General features: G+C 39.0%; 1 protein-coding gene and 1 long non-coding RNA gene across 3 annotated transcripts in view; one reads left to right on the forward strand and one right to left on the reverse strand.

The window, feature by feature from the left end:
- LOC135364098 (uncharacterized) overlaps window positions 1-2,546 on the reverse strand; it is a 29,790-nt gene extending 27,244 nt beyond the window's left edge. Inside the window, exon 1 of the long non-coding RNA XR_010410628.1 lies at window positions 2,396-2,546. This is a non-coding gene — a long non-coding RNA (uncharacterized LOC135364098). The remainder of the gene's footprint in view (window positions 1-2,395) is intronic.
- The window catches only part of ZNF704 (zinc finger protein 704), a 237,991-nt gene that overhangs the window by 142,868 nt on the left and 82,711 nt on the right, over window positions 1-12,412 (forward strand). The gene's annotated exons all lie outside the window — the stretch shown is intronic.

Below are 12,412 nucleotides of genomic sequence, written 5' to 3' on the forward strand. Positions count from 1 at the left end.
ATTCAACATTATTTATAATAGCCAAGATGTGGAAGCAGTTTAAGTGTATATCACACACACACAAACACACACCAAGGAATATTACTTCACCATAAAAAAAAGAATGAAATCTTGCCATTTTTGACAAGATGGATGGACCTAGAGGGTATCATGCTAAGTGAAGTAAGTCAGAGAAAGGCAAATACATTACGATTTCACTTATATATGGAATCTAAAAAACAAAACAATGAACAAACAAAACAAAACTCAGATACAGAGAACAGAATGGTGGTTGCCGGAGGGGAAGGGGTTGGAGGACTGGCTGGAAAAGGTGAAGATCAAGAGGTACAAACTTCCAGTTATAAAGTAAATAAGTCATGGGGATGTAATGCATAGCATGAATAATACTATAGTGCATAGTTGAAAGTTGATAAGAGAATAAATCTTAAAAGTTCTCATCCCAAGAAAAAAAAGAAAAAGAAAACAATTTTGTAACTTTGTATGGAAATTGATGGTAACTAGACTTACTGTGGTGGTCATTCCCCAATGTATACAAATATCAAATCATTATGGTTTTTTTTTTAAGATTTTATTTATTTATTTATTTATTTGAGAGAGAGAATGAGAGAGAGAGCACATGAGAGGGGGGAGGGTCGGAGGCAGAAGCAGGCTCCCTGCCGAGCAGGGAGCCCGATGCGGGACTCGATCCCGGGACTCCAGGATCATGACCTGAGCCGAAGGCAGCCGCCCAACCAACTGAGCCACCCAGGCACCCCTCAAATCATTATGTTGTACACCTGAAACTAATATAATGTTATATGTCAATTGTACCTCAATTAAAAAAAAACAAAACAAAACTTGGGCCTATGAAGCATTCATATTACACCTTCCATTTACCAATTTGTAATAAATTCAACTTGTATCGTTCAAGTGGCTTTCTATTTCATTACAGAGATTAACTTCCTGGTATAAACCATTGATTTTACTGTGCCAGGGCAAAGTTCAGAGGTAATACTGTTTGCAAACATCCAGTTTGAAAAGGTAGGGAACTAGATGCTCCCACAGAGAAAAAAAAAAAATCTAACCTCTTTCTTAGAAATTAAAAATATTTTTTTCTGTTGGTAATTATTATACTCTATCACCTGGGACCACAATTAGCTAAATCTACAACTGTTGTAAAGGATCGCTGCACTCATACAGCATGATTTCAGACATAGTCATGAAGTGTACAAACAATATTTTCTGGATGCATATGTATTTCTCCTTTGAAATGTAAGAGAAGAAATGCTTTCCTAGGAATTACATATTTTAAGTCTACTTCCTTGCCAAGTTCCTTAGCGTCTCCCCAGGAGTTTCTCTTTCTGGCATCGTATGGCACAGATTTTGGTGCTGGCAATATCAAACTACATAATTTGTTTAACAGGGGTTAGAACTGGGCATGTAATTTTATGGACAGATGTCTTAGACACAGATAAGAAGTCACCATCCAGGTGATTCTCCGCAATAAGACTGATCAGAAATTTGATCCAGGTTGGGGGAGGGTGCTCCAGTAGTAATCAAAATCTATTCTCCATGGATAAGATTTCATTATATCTTATCATCCTAGATTTAATGAAATCTCACACGTAGAGAATAGATTCTCTCTCCAATTGGAATCCCCCAGAGCCATGATTGCATTTCCCATCAACGATCAGTGCTACAGCTGAACTGGAGCGCTCAGTTACCTGCCACCCAGATGGCACTTCCCCAGTCTGCAACCAGTGTTGGAACGAAAATGCTTGAGAGGGGGTGGACTGTGAATGAAAAGGGTTTTGGTAGAAAGTCCTCCCTGCCCCAAATTCACAGAAAAGTGATAGGCTCCTATTTAATCTAGTGAGGGTGACCCAGGAAGACACCAGGTTTCAGGTATTATGGGGGGCGGGGGGGATTCTAGTTTCCTATTCTTAGTCATCATGCCCTACCCTTCATGCATACCAGGCACTGGGTTCAGAACTGTACATTAGCTTATCTGATCCTTACAATGACTCTATGGTAAGTTTATTATCACCTCATTTTATAGATGGGGAAATTGAGACTCAAAGCCTTTGCAGCTATTGTACAAGGCCACCTAACATTTGTAGTAGAGTTTGTACCCAAATTTAAACCCTGAAGACCTAGAGCTCCTTTCCCACAACCACTAAGCTACATTCCTTTCCTTTTAGTAGTTTTCATCCCACCATCTCTTCTCCTCCGTCAGCATTCAAAGCTCCACAGTACTGCACCCCCACACACACACTTCAGATACCAATCATAAGTCTGGGTTGTTGCCTATACTTCTGACCAATCAGCTGTAAATTGGAGGTTCCCACAACCCTCTCCTCAGGTTTGATTAACTTGCTAAAGCAGTTCACAGAACTTGGGATAACAGTTTACTTACTATTTAGCAGGTTATTGTATAAAGATCCCTTAAAGGACACCGATAGAAGAGACAGGTAGCGCAAGGCATGTGGGAAGGGGTGAGGAGATTCCACGATCTTTCAGGAGGCACCATTCTCCCAGCATGGCCATGTGTTCACGAACCTGGAAACTCTCTGAACCTCATACTTCGGGGATTTTTATGGAGGTTTCATCACATAGGAATGATCAATTGTTAACTCCCATTTCCAGCCCCTCACCCCTCTCTGAAGACTGGGGGTGAAGGGGACTAAAAATTCCAAGCTTCTTATCATTGCTTAGTCTTTCTGGTGACCAGCCCCCATCCAGGAGCCCATCGATAGTCACCTCATTAGAACAAAAAACATTCCTATCATCCAGGAAATTCCAAGGGATTTAGGAGCTCTGTGTCACGAACCAGGGTCAAGGACCAGTGAGAACAAAAGATGCTCCTAATGCTCTTAGGACTTAAGAAATTACAGTTTTAGGAGCTCTGTGCTAGGAGCCAGGGGCAGAGAGCAATATGTAATTTTTAGGTTCTTTTTTTTTTTTTTAAAGATTTTATTTATTTATTTGACAGAGACAGAGACAGCGAGAGCAGGAACACAAGCAGGGGGAGTGGGAGAGGGAGAAGCAGGCTTCCTGCTAAGCCAGGAGCCCGATGTGGGACTCGATCCCAGGACCCTGGGATCATGACCTGAGCCGAAGGCAGTTGCTTAACCAACTGAGCCACCCAGGCGCCCCTGTAATTTTTAGGTTCTTAATAAATATTACTCTCCCTGCCTTTTCCCTTTACAAGTTGGGTGTCTAATGGTGTGAGTGTCTCATGTCCACTGAAGTGAAAAATGCCAGGCATGGAAGATATCCCAGCTTTAGTCACCTGTAGTTTCTTGGTAGAAACCATACTTTTTTCTATATTTTACTAAGTTGTTATTAAACATTGCCTTGCATCCAGCAGAGCTGTACTGTGGCCCTGTAGGGAATGTAGCATAGTGATTAGCAGTGCAGGGCTTTGGACCAGAGTCCGGTTGGCTTTGCCAGTCGCTGCTGTCTGACCTTGGCAAATTACCCATCTCTCCATGCCTCTGCTTCCTCCTCTGTAAGTGTGTGTGTGTGTGTGTGTGGTGGGGATGGAGGGTTATGCCTACTCTGTAGGGTGGTAATAGGAATTAAATTAGATAATATATGTAAAACACTTAGCATAGTTCCTAGCGTACAGCAAAAGCTACATAAGCGATAATGATCATTACTATTATTTAATATTATTGCCATAGTTATTTTTTTTATACTCGGGCTAAAAACTTTTTGAAGAAACACAGACACTATCTCTCGCCATTGCAATTGGACCCTGTTTTTGAAGAATGCTGGTTACCTTCAGTAGTCTGATAAGTGCAGTAATTAACGACTTATTTACTGATAAGCTCTGTTTTCCTTTGATGCAGGAGCTGATACTAATGCAGGAGATGTGTTATATTTCCCACGACACCTTTGAATAAAATGCCATTTCCTCAGGAACAGCTAGAAATACCGATGCTAATTTTTCATGTGCTCGGGAAAAGCAAGAGCGCTCCCGCTGCAGTGGGCTGGAAGGAGCTCTCCAGAAACATTATGTCATCCTAATTTGCACTGCCAGGGGATGAGCTCATGGGGCGGGGTCTCTCAGGGCTGCAGCTGCGTCAGTTCCTCACTTGTGGGCTGTGCGTCCTCCCAGCTCGCCTCTCGCTCCCTGCTACCCCCTCAGCCCAGCCCCTGCTGCCTGCGCCGAACAGGAGGCACTGCGTGATGAATGACTGAAAACCGAGGCGAAGTCCTGCAAAATAGAATCAGGCGTCAGAAGGCACAAGAAAGGCAAATTGTGCATTTTAGTTATTTTGCGTTCAAAAAAAAAAAGCAGTTGCAGAACGGCTGTTGTCAATGAGAAGAGACCTCTGTCGGTTCTCTTTGCTTCCCCTCCTTTGTCTGACAGCAGCATCTTTCCCCTTTTCTACTTCAAACAACAGCTTGATCTATGAGCCAACCCATGCAGGAAAGGAGCTGATCACGGCTGGCCCTAAGCCACGTGATTGTAGCAAGGAAGAAACATGTGAGCAATCTCCCACATTCTTTTCGTTATAATATGTATTGTGAGTATGTTTATACTCCTTCTAGTCTAGCTGGTGGTATAGTAATGGTTAAACAGACAGGCTTTAGGGCTGGCAACCTGACTCCAGATCCCATCACAGACACAGGTGAGAATTGTGTCATCTCTTTAAGCCTCAGTTTCTCCATCTGTAAAATGGGGGTAATAATCAAGCCTAGATCAAAAGATTGTTGCAAACGTTAAATGAATATTCCGTGGTAATCACTAAGCACAGTGCCTGGCCCATGGAATGTACTCAATAAATGTGAGTGATCATTAATAAGATACATATGTTCAACTGCTTTATTAACCAGTCACAGCAAGAGAATATATATAATATATAAAAATATATATTTTAAATGTGAATTGGAAGGATATAAATTATCATATGATATACTTTCAAGGAAATTATTTACTCATAAAAAAGATCTGTTTGGGTTTTTACCTTTTATTATGGAAATTTTCAAACATACATTGAAACAGAATCATATACTGAGCACCACCACTCCCCGCCCCTCCCCCCCTGCCGAGACCCATCACCCCACTTTAACAATCATCAAACATTTGGGGAGCTTCGTTTCATCAACTCCCCACTTTTTTTTAAGGTGGAGTATTTTAAGGGCAAATCCCTGACATTGTGTCATTGCACCCATAATACTTGAATATGTGCCTCTAACAGAAAAAAGGATTTTATTTTTAACTTAACCACAGTTATTATATACCCTACAATAATAAAATAATTCCTTATTACCATCTAATAATGTCCAGTCCATATTCAAATTTCCCTAATTGCCCAAAAATGGCTTTTTATGTCTTTTTTTTAAAGAAATCACAGAAAATATTTCTCAATGCTTAGATTTTTTTTAAATGATTTCTAAATATGGCATATGAATTCTTTTTCAGAGCATTGAAAAATGCAAATATTGATATTTATACAGTAGAAAAAACAAATCACTAATCTGTCTTTATCAATTGTTAATCTGAATGATTTGTTTTCAAGTAAGAGGTTCTGTACTGGTAGGGTACCTACTAAATAATAAATATGTGTTAATTTTTTAATCATTAATTTTATGTGATTCAGAGGACCAATATTCTATGTGCTCATTTTCTAAATACATGATTTAAAAATCTTACTTAAACCAACACTTAGTGGATAAACAAGACCGTAACTTATTGATTCTTTCCCTGCTTGTTTCATCCTAATTTAATTTCTATAAATCACTATCTACATTAGAAATTTATTTAGAAAAGCATTTAATGTTCAGTATTGCCAATAGCTGTTCTTGTTTACATGTAAACATTTAACTTCCTGAAAACATATCTCTTTCCATTTAAAAGCAAGCTCTGTATGGTTCCTGATGTATTTAGAATTCATATAATCAGTGTTAACAGTAAGTCCCCAAGGAGGCATGAGTTATGTGCATAAAAATTTATGTGTACACTCTGACTTTCATAAAGGATATAGTCTCTGTTTCATTGCTGAACGTAAGTTCCCAGGATGACATCATATTTTTTTTCTTTGACAAATCAAGGTCATTCTAAAGGCTCTGTGATCTGGCCCAGTTACTTCCCCAGCAGTATCTCTCATAACTTCCTCTATTCTCTGTCCCCCAAACCTATGAGGCTACAACTGTGTTGGACAACTAGCCGTTCTCTCTGTGCTTTCCTGTCCCTGCCCTTCTTGTTCTCAAGCTGCTATTCCATATCCCGGAGGAGGAGTTGCCAAATTTAGTAAATAAAAATACAGGAAGCCCAGTTAAATTTGATTTTTAGATAAACAATGAAGGCATTTTCAGTGGAAGTGTATTCCAAATATCACACAGGGCATACTTAAACAAAGTTCTTGTTCTTGTAACTGAAATTCAAATTTAACTGGCAGCCCCATGTTTTATCTGGCAATGCTAACCTAAGGAAGCCCTTCAAGGGCTGGCTTTTCTTCCAGGAAACCTTCCCAAGTACCCTCCTACCCTGCTACCACAGCATTTTCCTGGAACCTCTCGTTAAATACATAAGTACACCAACATTTTAAAATCAGTCATATTTATATGTGTCTCTTTGCCACTTTGCAACACAAACAGCATGCCTTATTTCTAGAGTTCTGGATGTAACATTTATACCCCACTCCCCTTTCCACCCCAGGGATTAGATAGCACGTTCATCACAACATCTTCCCCAGGGCATTGGGTTTTTTTGTTCTTGTTGTTTTGTTTTCTCATGTAAATCTGGAAGGCCTAGATCCGCCATTATTGGTTGCTAACAGCATGGCAGGTACTGTAGTAAGCAGCGGAGGTAAACAGGTGAATTAGATACGTTTCTGACCATTAGGAACTCACAGCTTGTGGTCTCAGAACAGAAGCATGGAACTGGGCAGGGATTTGGGTAGGTATGATTTATTTGATAAATATTCATTAAAAGCTCACTATATGCCAGGCACAGTTCTAGGCACTAAGCATGCAGCTGTGCCCAAGGAAAGCCCATGCCCTCCTCAAGTTCATTTCCTGAGGCAGGAATATCCAACTGGTAGATGTGAATGAGAGGTCTAGGTAACCTTGCAAGATATCTACTGAATAGGCTGAGTCCTGAAGTAGAGTAGGATTTGCCAGGCAGATGAGGGGTGGGAAATTGGCATCCCAGAAAGAAAACTGGATAGTGCAAAGGAACAGAGTATGAAAAAGTCCAGAATGTAACCTCTGTTAGGGCAGAGACTTGGTCATCTCTTGCTGGAAATCCCATGCATTAACTAGTGCCTGGCCCTGAGGAAGCACTTGATAAACAGTTGAATGGGTGAATGAAAGCAAGTACGGTGTACTCAGAGAAAGGCAAGAGGATCAGACGGCCAGGGTGAAGGGCAGGAGGCATTGCTCTAAAAGTAGACAGAGGGCAGAATCATGAAGGGTTTTAGAAACCACATTTAGAAATGTGAATTTAAATTATAAACAGTGGAGAACCACTGAAAAGTTTTCAGGCCCGGAATGACATGATTGCAATTAACTTCTGAAGACATTGCTTGGATGGCTTTGTGGAGAATGGATTAAATGGAGTGGAGACTAGGGCAGGGAGACCAGTATAAGTGGCTATTGTTTCGGGAGGATGGACCCAGTAGAGAGGAAATAAGGGACTATATTGGGCAGTCGTGGTAAAAAATCAGAATGGGAGAAGGATTTTAGGTTATTTCTGAAGTAAAATCAATACAACTTTGGATCAGTTGGGTAAAAGGGTCAAGAAGAGGAATGAGCCTTGGACAACTCCCAGTTTTTTGGCTTTTACAACCATTTGGACAAAGCTTCCAGTGTGGCCCACAGGACGCCAGTTGTAGAAGTTCTGGACAGAAGAGATATTTGGAGGAAGCATTAGTGAGCATTGAGAGATAGAGCCATGATGATGGATGAAGACAGCCAGGGAGAGTGTATAAAATTAAATTTGAGGGAGGCCTGGGAAATGCCATTTTGCAGATATGTGTTTGTATTTGTCATTTTGCAGATAGTTGTTTGTCATGTCCATATACATAGGTATATGTATTTGCACATGGTTGAATGAAGCCAAACCCAACATCAGCTTGGAAAAGGAATAGTGAGTCATTAATATGGCCTTGCTATTCTACACATAGAATGTTTTTATAAATGAGAAAACTGATTGATTTTATTTGATTTATTATTGACACCATCCTTGACTCCCTAAAGAAATATCAATTGGGGCTCCTGGGTGGCTCAGTCGGTTAAGCAGCCAATTCTTGATTTGGTCTCAGGTCATGATCTCAGCATCATGGGATCGAGCCCCGTGTCAGGCTCCGCGCTCAACAGCGAGTCTGCTTGAGATTCTCTCTCCCTCTGCCTTTGGCCCTCCTCTTGCTCATGTGCTCTCTCTCTCAAATAAATAAATCTTAAAAAAAAAAAAGAAATATCATTTAACCCCTCTCTGACTTCCTCTTACATGTGTCATCAGACTTTTTTTTTCAAAGACCAAATGAATACAGTAGACAAAGTACTTTGACTTGCATGGAAGAGGAAAAATGAAAATTCTTGTGATGAAACATCACACAAGATAATTATTGATGATGATAAAATATTATAAAAAAGTAATCCCTTCTAAGAATCTCCAAAGCAGTCGCATTTGGAGGTACATGCATAAATATAATGTCATTCCACCTAAGGGCTTACAATGGTTTTGAAAGTAGAAAAGCTGATAAGAATCAGTATGTGAGTCACCACCAAATAGCATTCACCTCATTAATAACTAAGTGATGATGATAAAGGTCTTTTGAAACTTTAGAACGATAGAACATCTATTGACTGACTCCTTGGGTTAAATAGTGTTTTCATTCTGATACTTAAAACTCAAAGCTACAGGCTACTCTCTAGGTAAGGGTCTTCAAAACTTCTTATTCGTGAATTCTCTACAAGAATTTTGAAAACTATGCACCCTCTCACACATGTTAAAGTTGGCATCTTCAATTTTACATTATAGGTTTAAATAGTAATATTATATTTAGATAGTAATTTAAATAATAGCATTGATATTTTAATAAAAGCCATTGCATCACTTTTAAATTATCCAGTGGAATCTAAATCCATAGAGATTTGATAGCCACCATCATACATTTTTTTAATACACAAACTTATTTTTTTTAAAGATTTTATTTATTTATTTGAGACAGAGAGAATGAGAGAGAGAGAGCACATGAGAGGGGGGAGGGGCAGAGGGAGAAGCAGACTCCCCGCCGAGCAGGGAGCCCGATGCGGACTCGATCCCGGGACTCCAGGATCATGACCTGAGCCGAAGGCAGTCGCTCAACCAACTGAGCCACCCAGGCGCCCAATACACAAACTTATTTTTAACTGGCAGAAATTTTACTTGTTCCTTTTCTTTTTAACTCAGTTTCTACACCACTTTCTCCACAGAACTTTATCCTAATGTAATATATTTAGGTTTTAAAGGTTTTGTTGATCACCCTACCATATTTCTCTACAATGAAAATACACTAATAAATTTCAATTAAAATATTTTATGTTTCCTCTGACCATATGATTCTGAGTGCTTAGCATGTTTTTTTCTGGCATAAGTTACACGTATAATTATTAGTAGCCCACATTTGACCAATACAACACGTTTCCATTAAAAATTTGATATGCAAGTGAATAGCCTTGCATATTCCTTGGTTTATAGAAATGCAACAGATTTCTGTACGTTGGTTTTGTATCTGGTGACTTTACTGAATTTATGTATCAGTTCTAGCAATTTTTTGGTGGAGTCTTTTGGGTTTTCTACATAGAGTATCACATCATCTGCAAATATGAAACTGTGACTTCTTCCTTGCTGATTTGGATACCTTTTATTTCTTTTTGTTGTCTGATTGCTGAGGCTAGGACTTCCAGTACTATGTTAAGTAACAGTGGTGAGAGTGGACATCCCTGTCTTGTTCCTGACTGTAGAGGAAAAGCTCTCAGTTTTTCCCCATTGAGGATGATATTAGTTGTGGGTCTTTGGTATATGGCCTTTATGATGTTGAGGTATGTTCCCTCTATCCCTACTTTGTTGAGGGTTTTTATCAAGAATGGATGCTGTACTTTGTCAAATGCTTTTTCTGCATCTATTGAGAGGATCATATGGTTCTTATTCTTTCGTTCATTAATACACTCTGTGTAGAAAACCCAAAAGACTCAACCCAAAAATTACTAGAACTGATACATGAACTCAGTGAAGTCGCAGGAGATGAAATCAACATACAGAAATCTGTTGCATTTCTATACACCAGTAATGAAGCAGCGGAAAGAGAAATCAAGGAATTGATCCCATTTACAATTACACTGAAAACCGTAAGATACCTAGAAAAAACTGAACCAAAGAGGTAAAAGATCTGTACTCTGAAAACTATAAGACACTTATGAAGGAAATTAAAGATGACACAAAGAAATAGAAAAACATTCCATGCTCATGGGTTGGAAGAACAAATATTGTTAAAATGTCTATACTACCCAAAGCAATCTACACATTTAATTCAATCCCTGTCAAAATACCACCAGCATTTTTCACAGAGATAGAACAAACAATCCTAAAATTTATGTAACCACAAAAGACCCCAAATAGCCAAAGCAATCTTGGAAAAGAAAAGCAAACCTGGAGGCATCACAATTCTGGACTTCAAGTTATATTACAAAGCTGTACTCATCAAGACAGTATGGTACTGGCACAAAAACAGACACATACATTAATGGAACAGGATAGAGAACCCAGATATGGACCCTCAACTATATGAGCAATTAATCTATGACAAAGGAAGAAAGAATATCCAATGGGAAAAAGACAGTCTCTTCAACAAATGGTGTTGGGAAAACAGCACAGCAACATTCAAAAGAATGAAATTGGACCATGTTCTTATACCATACACAAAAATAAATTTAAAATGGATGAAAGACCTAAATGTGAGACAGGAAACTATCAAAATCCTAGAGAACACAGGTAGCAACCTCTTTGACATCAGCCTTAGCAACTTCTTATTAAACATGTCTCCAAAGATAAGGGAAACAAAAGCAAAAATGAACTATTGGGACTTCATTAAGATAGAAAGTTTCTGCACAGTGAAGGAAACAACCAACAAAACTAAAAGGCAACCTTCAGAATGGGATGAGATATCTGCAAATGACGTATCTGATGAAGGGTTAGTATCCAAAATCTATAAAGAACTTACCAAACTCAACATCCAAAAACCAAATAATCCAGTTAAGAAATGGGCAGAAGACATAAATAGACATTTTTCCAAAGAAGACATACAGAAGGATGACAGACACATGAAAAGATGCTCAACATCACTCACGGAGATACAAATCAAAACTATGAGATAACTACCTGTCAGAATAGCTAAAATTAACAACATAGGAAACAACAGATGTTGGTGAGGATGTGGAGAAAGGGGAACCCTCTTTTGCTGTTTTTGGGAATGCAAACTGGGTACAATCATTCTGAAAAACAGTATGGAGGTTCCTTAAAAAGTTAAAAATAGAACTACCCTACAATCCAGTATTTGCACTACTAAGTATTTATCCAAAGGATACAAAATACTGGTTCAAAGGGGCACATGCACCTCGATGTTTATAGCAACATTATCAACAAGAGTCAAATTATGGAAGGAGCCCAGCGACAGGTGAATGGATAAAGAAGATGTGGTGTGTGTATATATATATATATATATACAATGGAATATTACTCAGCCATCAAAAAGAATGAAATCTTGCCATTTGCAGTGATGTAGACGGAGCTAGGGTATATAATGCTAAGCTAAGTAAGTCAGAGAAAGACAAATACCATATGATTTCATTCATATGTGGAATTTAAGAAACAAAGCAGATGATCATAAGGGAAGGGAAGGAAAAATAAAATAAGATAAAAACAGAGAGAGAGGCAAACCATAAGAGACTCTTAACTATAGAGAACAAACTGAGGGTTGCTGGAGGGGAGGGGGCTGGGGATGGATTAAACAGGTGATGGGCATTAAGGAGGGCAATTGCTCTGATGAGCACTAGGTGTTGTATATAAATGATGAATCACTAAATTCTACTCCTGAAACTAATATTATACTGTCTGTTAAATATTAGAATTTAAATTAAAACTTGAAACATTGGGATTCCTGGGTGGCTCAGATGGTTAAGTGTCTGTCTGCCTTCAGCTCAGGTCATGATCCCAGGGTCCTGGGATAGAGCCCTGCATCCGGCTCCCTGCTCAGTGGGGAGCCTGCTTCTCCCTCTCCCTCTGCCTCTCCCCCTACTCATGCTCTCTCTCTCTCTCTCTGTATCTTTGTGTCTCAAATGAATAAATAAAATCTTTAAAAAAAAAACTTGAAACATTAAAAATAAAATAAATTATAAAAACATCTCTTAATGGGATGGAAGGCTTTTTTAAAAATGTATT

Source organism: Mirounga angustirostris, unplaced genomic scaffold (assembly GCF_029215605.1).
Source record: "Mirounga angustirostris isolate CCGP_5_RB_7025 unplaced genomic scaffold, mMirAng1.0.hap1 SCAF_4, whole genome shotgun sequence".
Classification (NCBI taxonomy): domain Eukaryota; kingdom Metazoa; phylum Chordata; class Mammalia; order Carnivora; family Phocidae; genus Mirounga; species Mirounga angustirostris.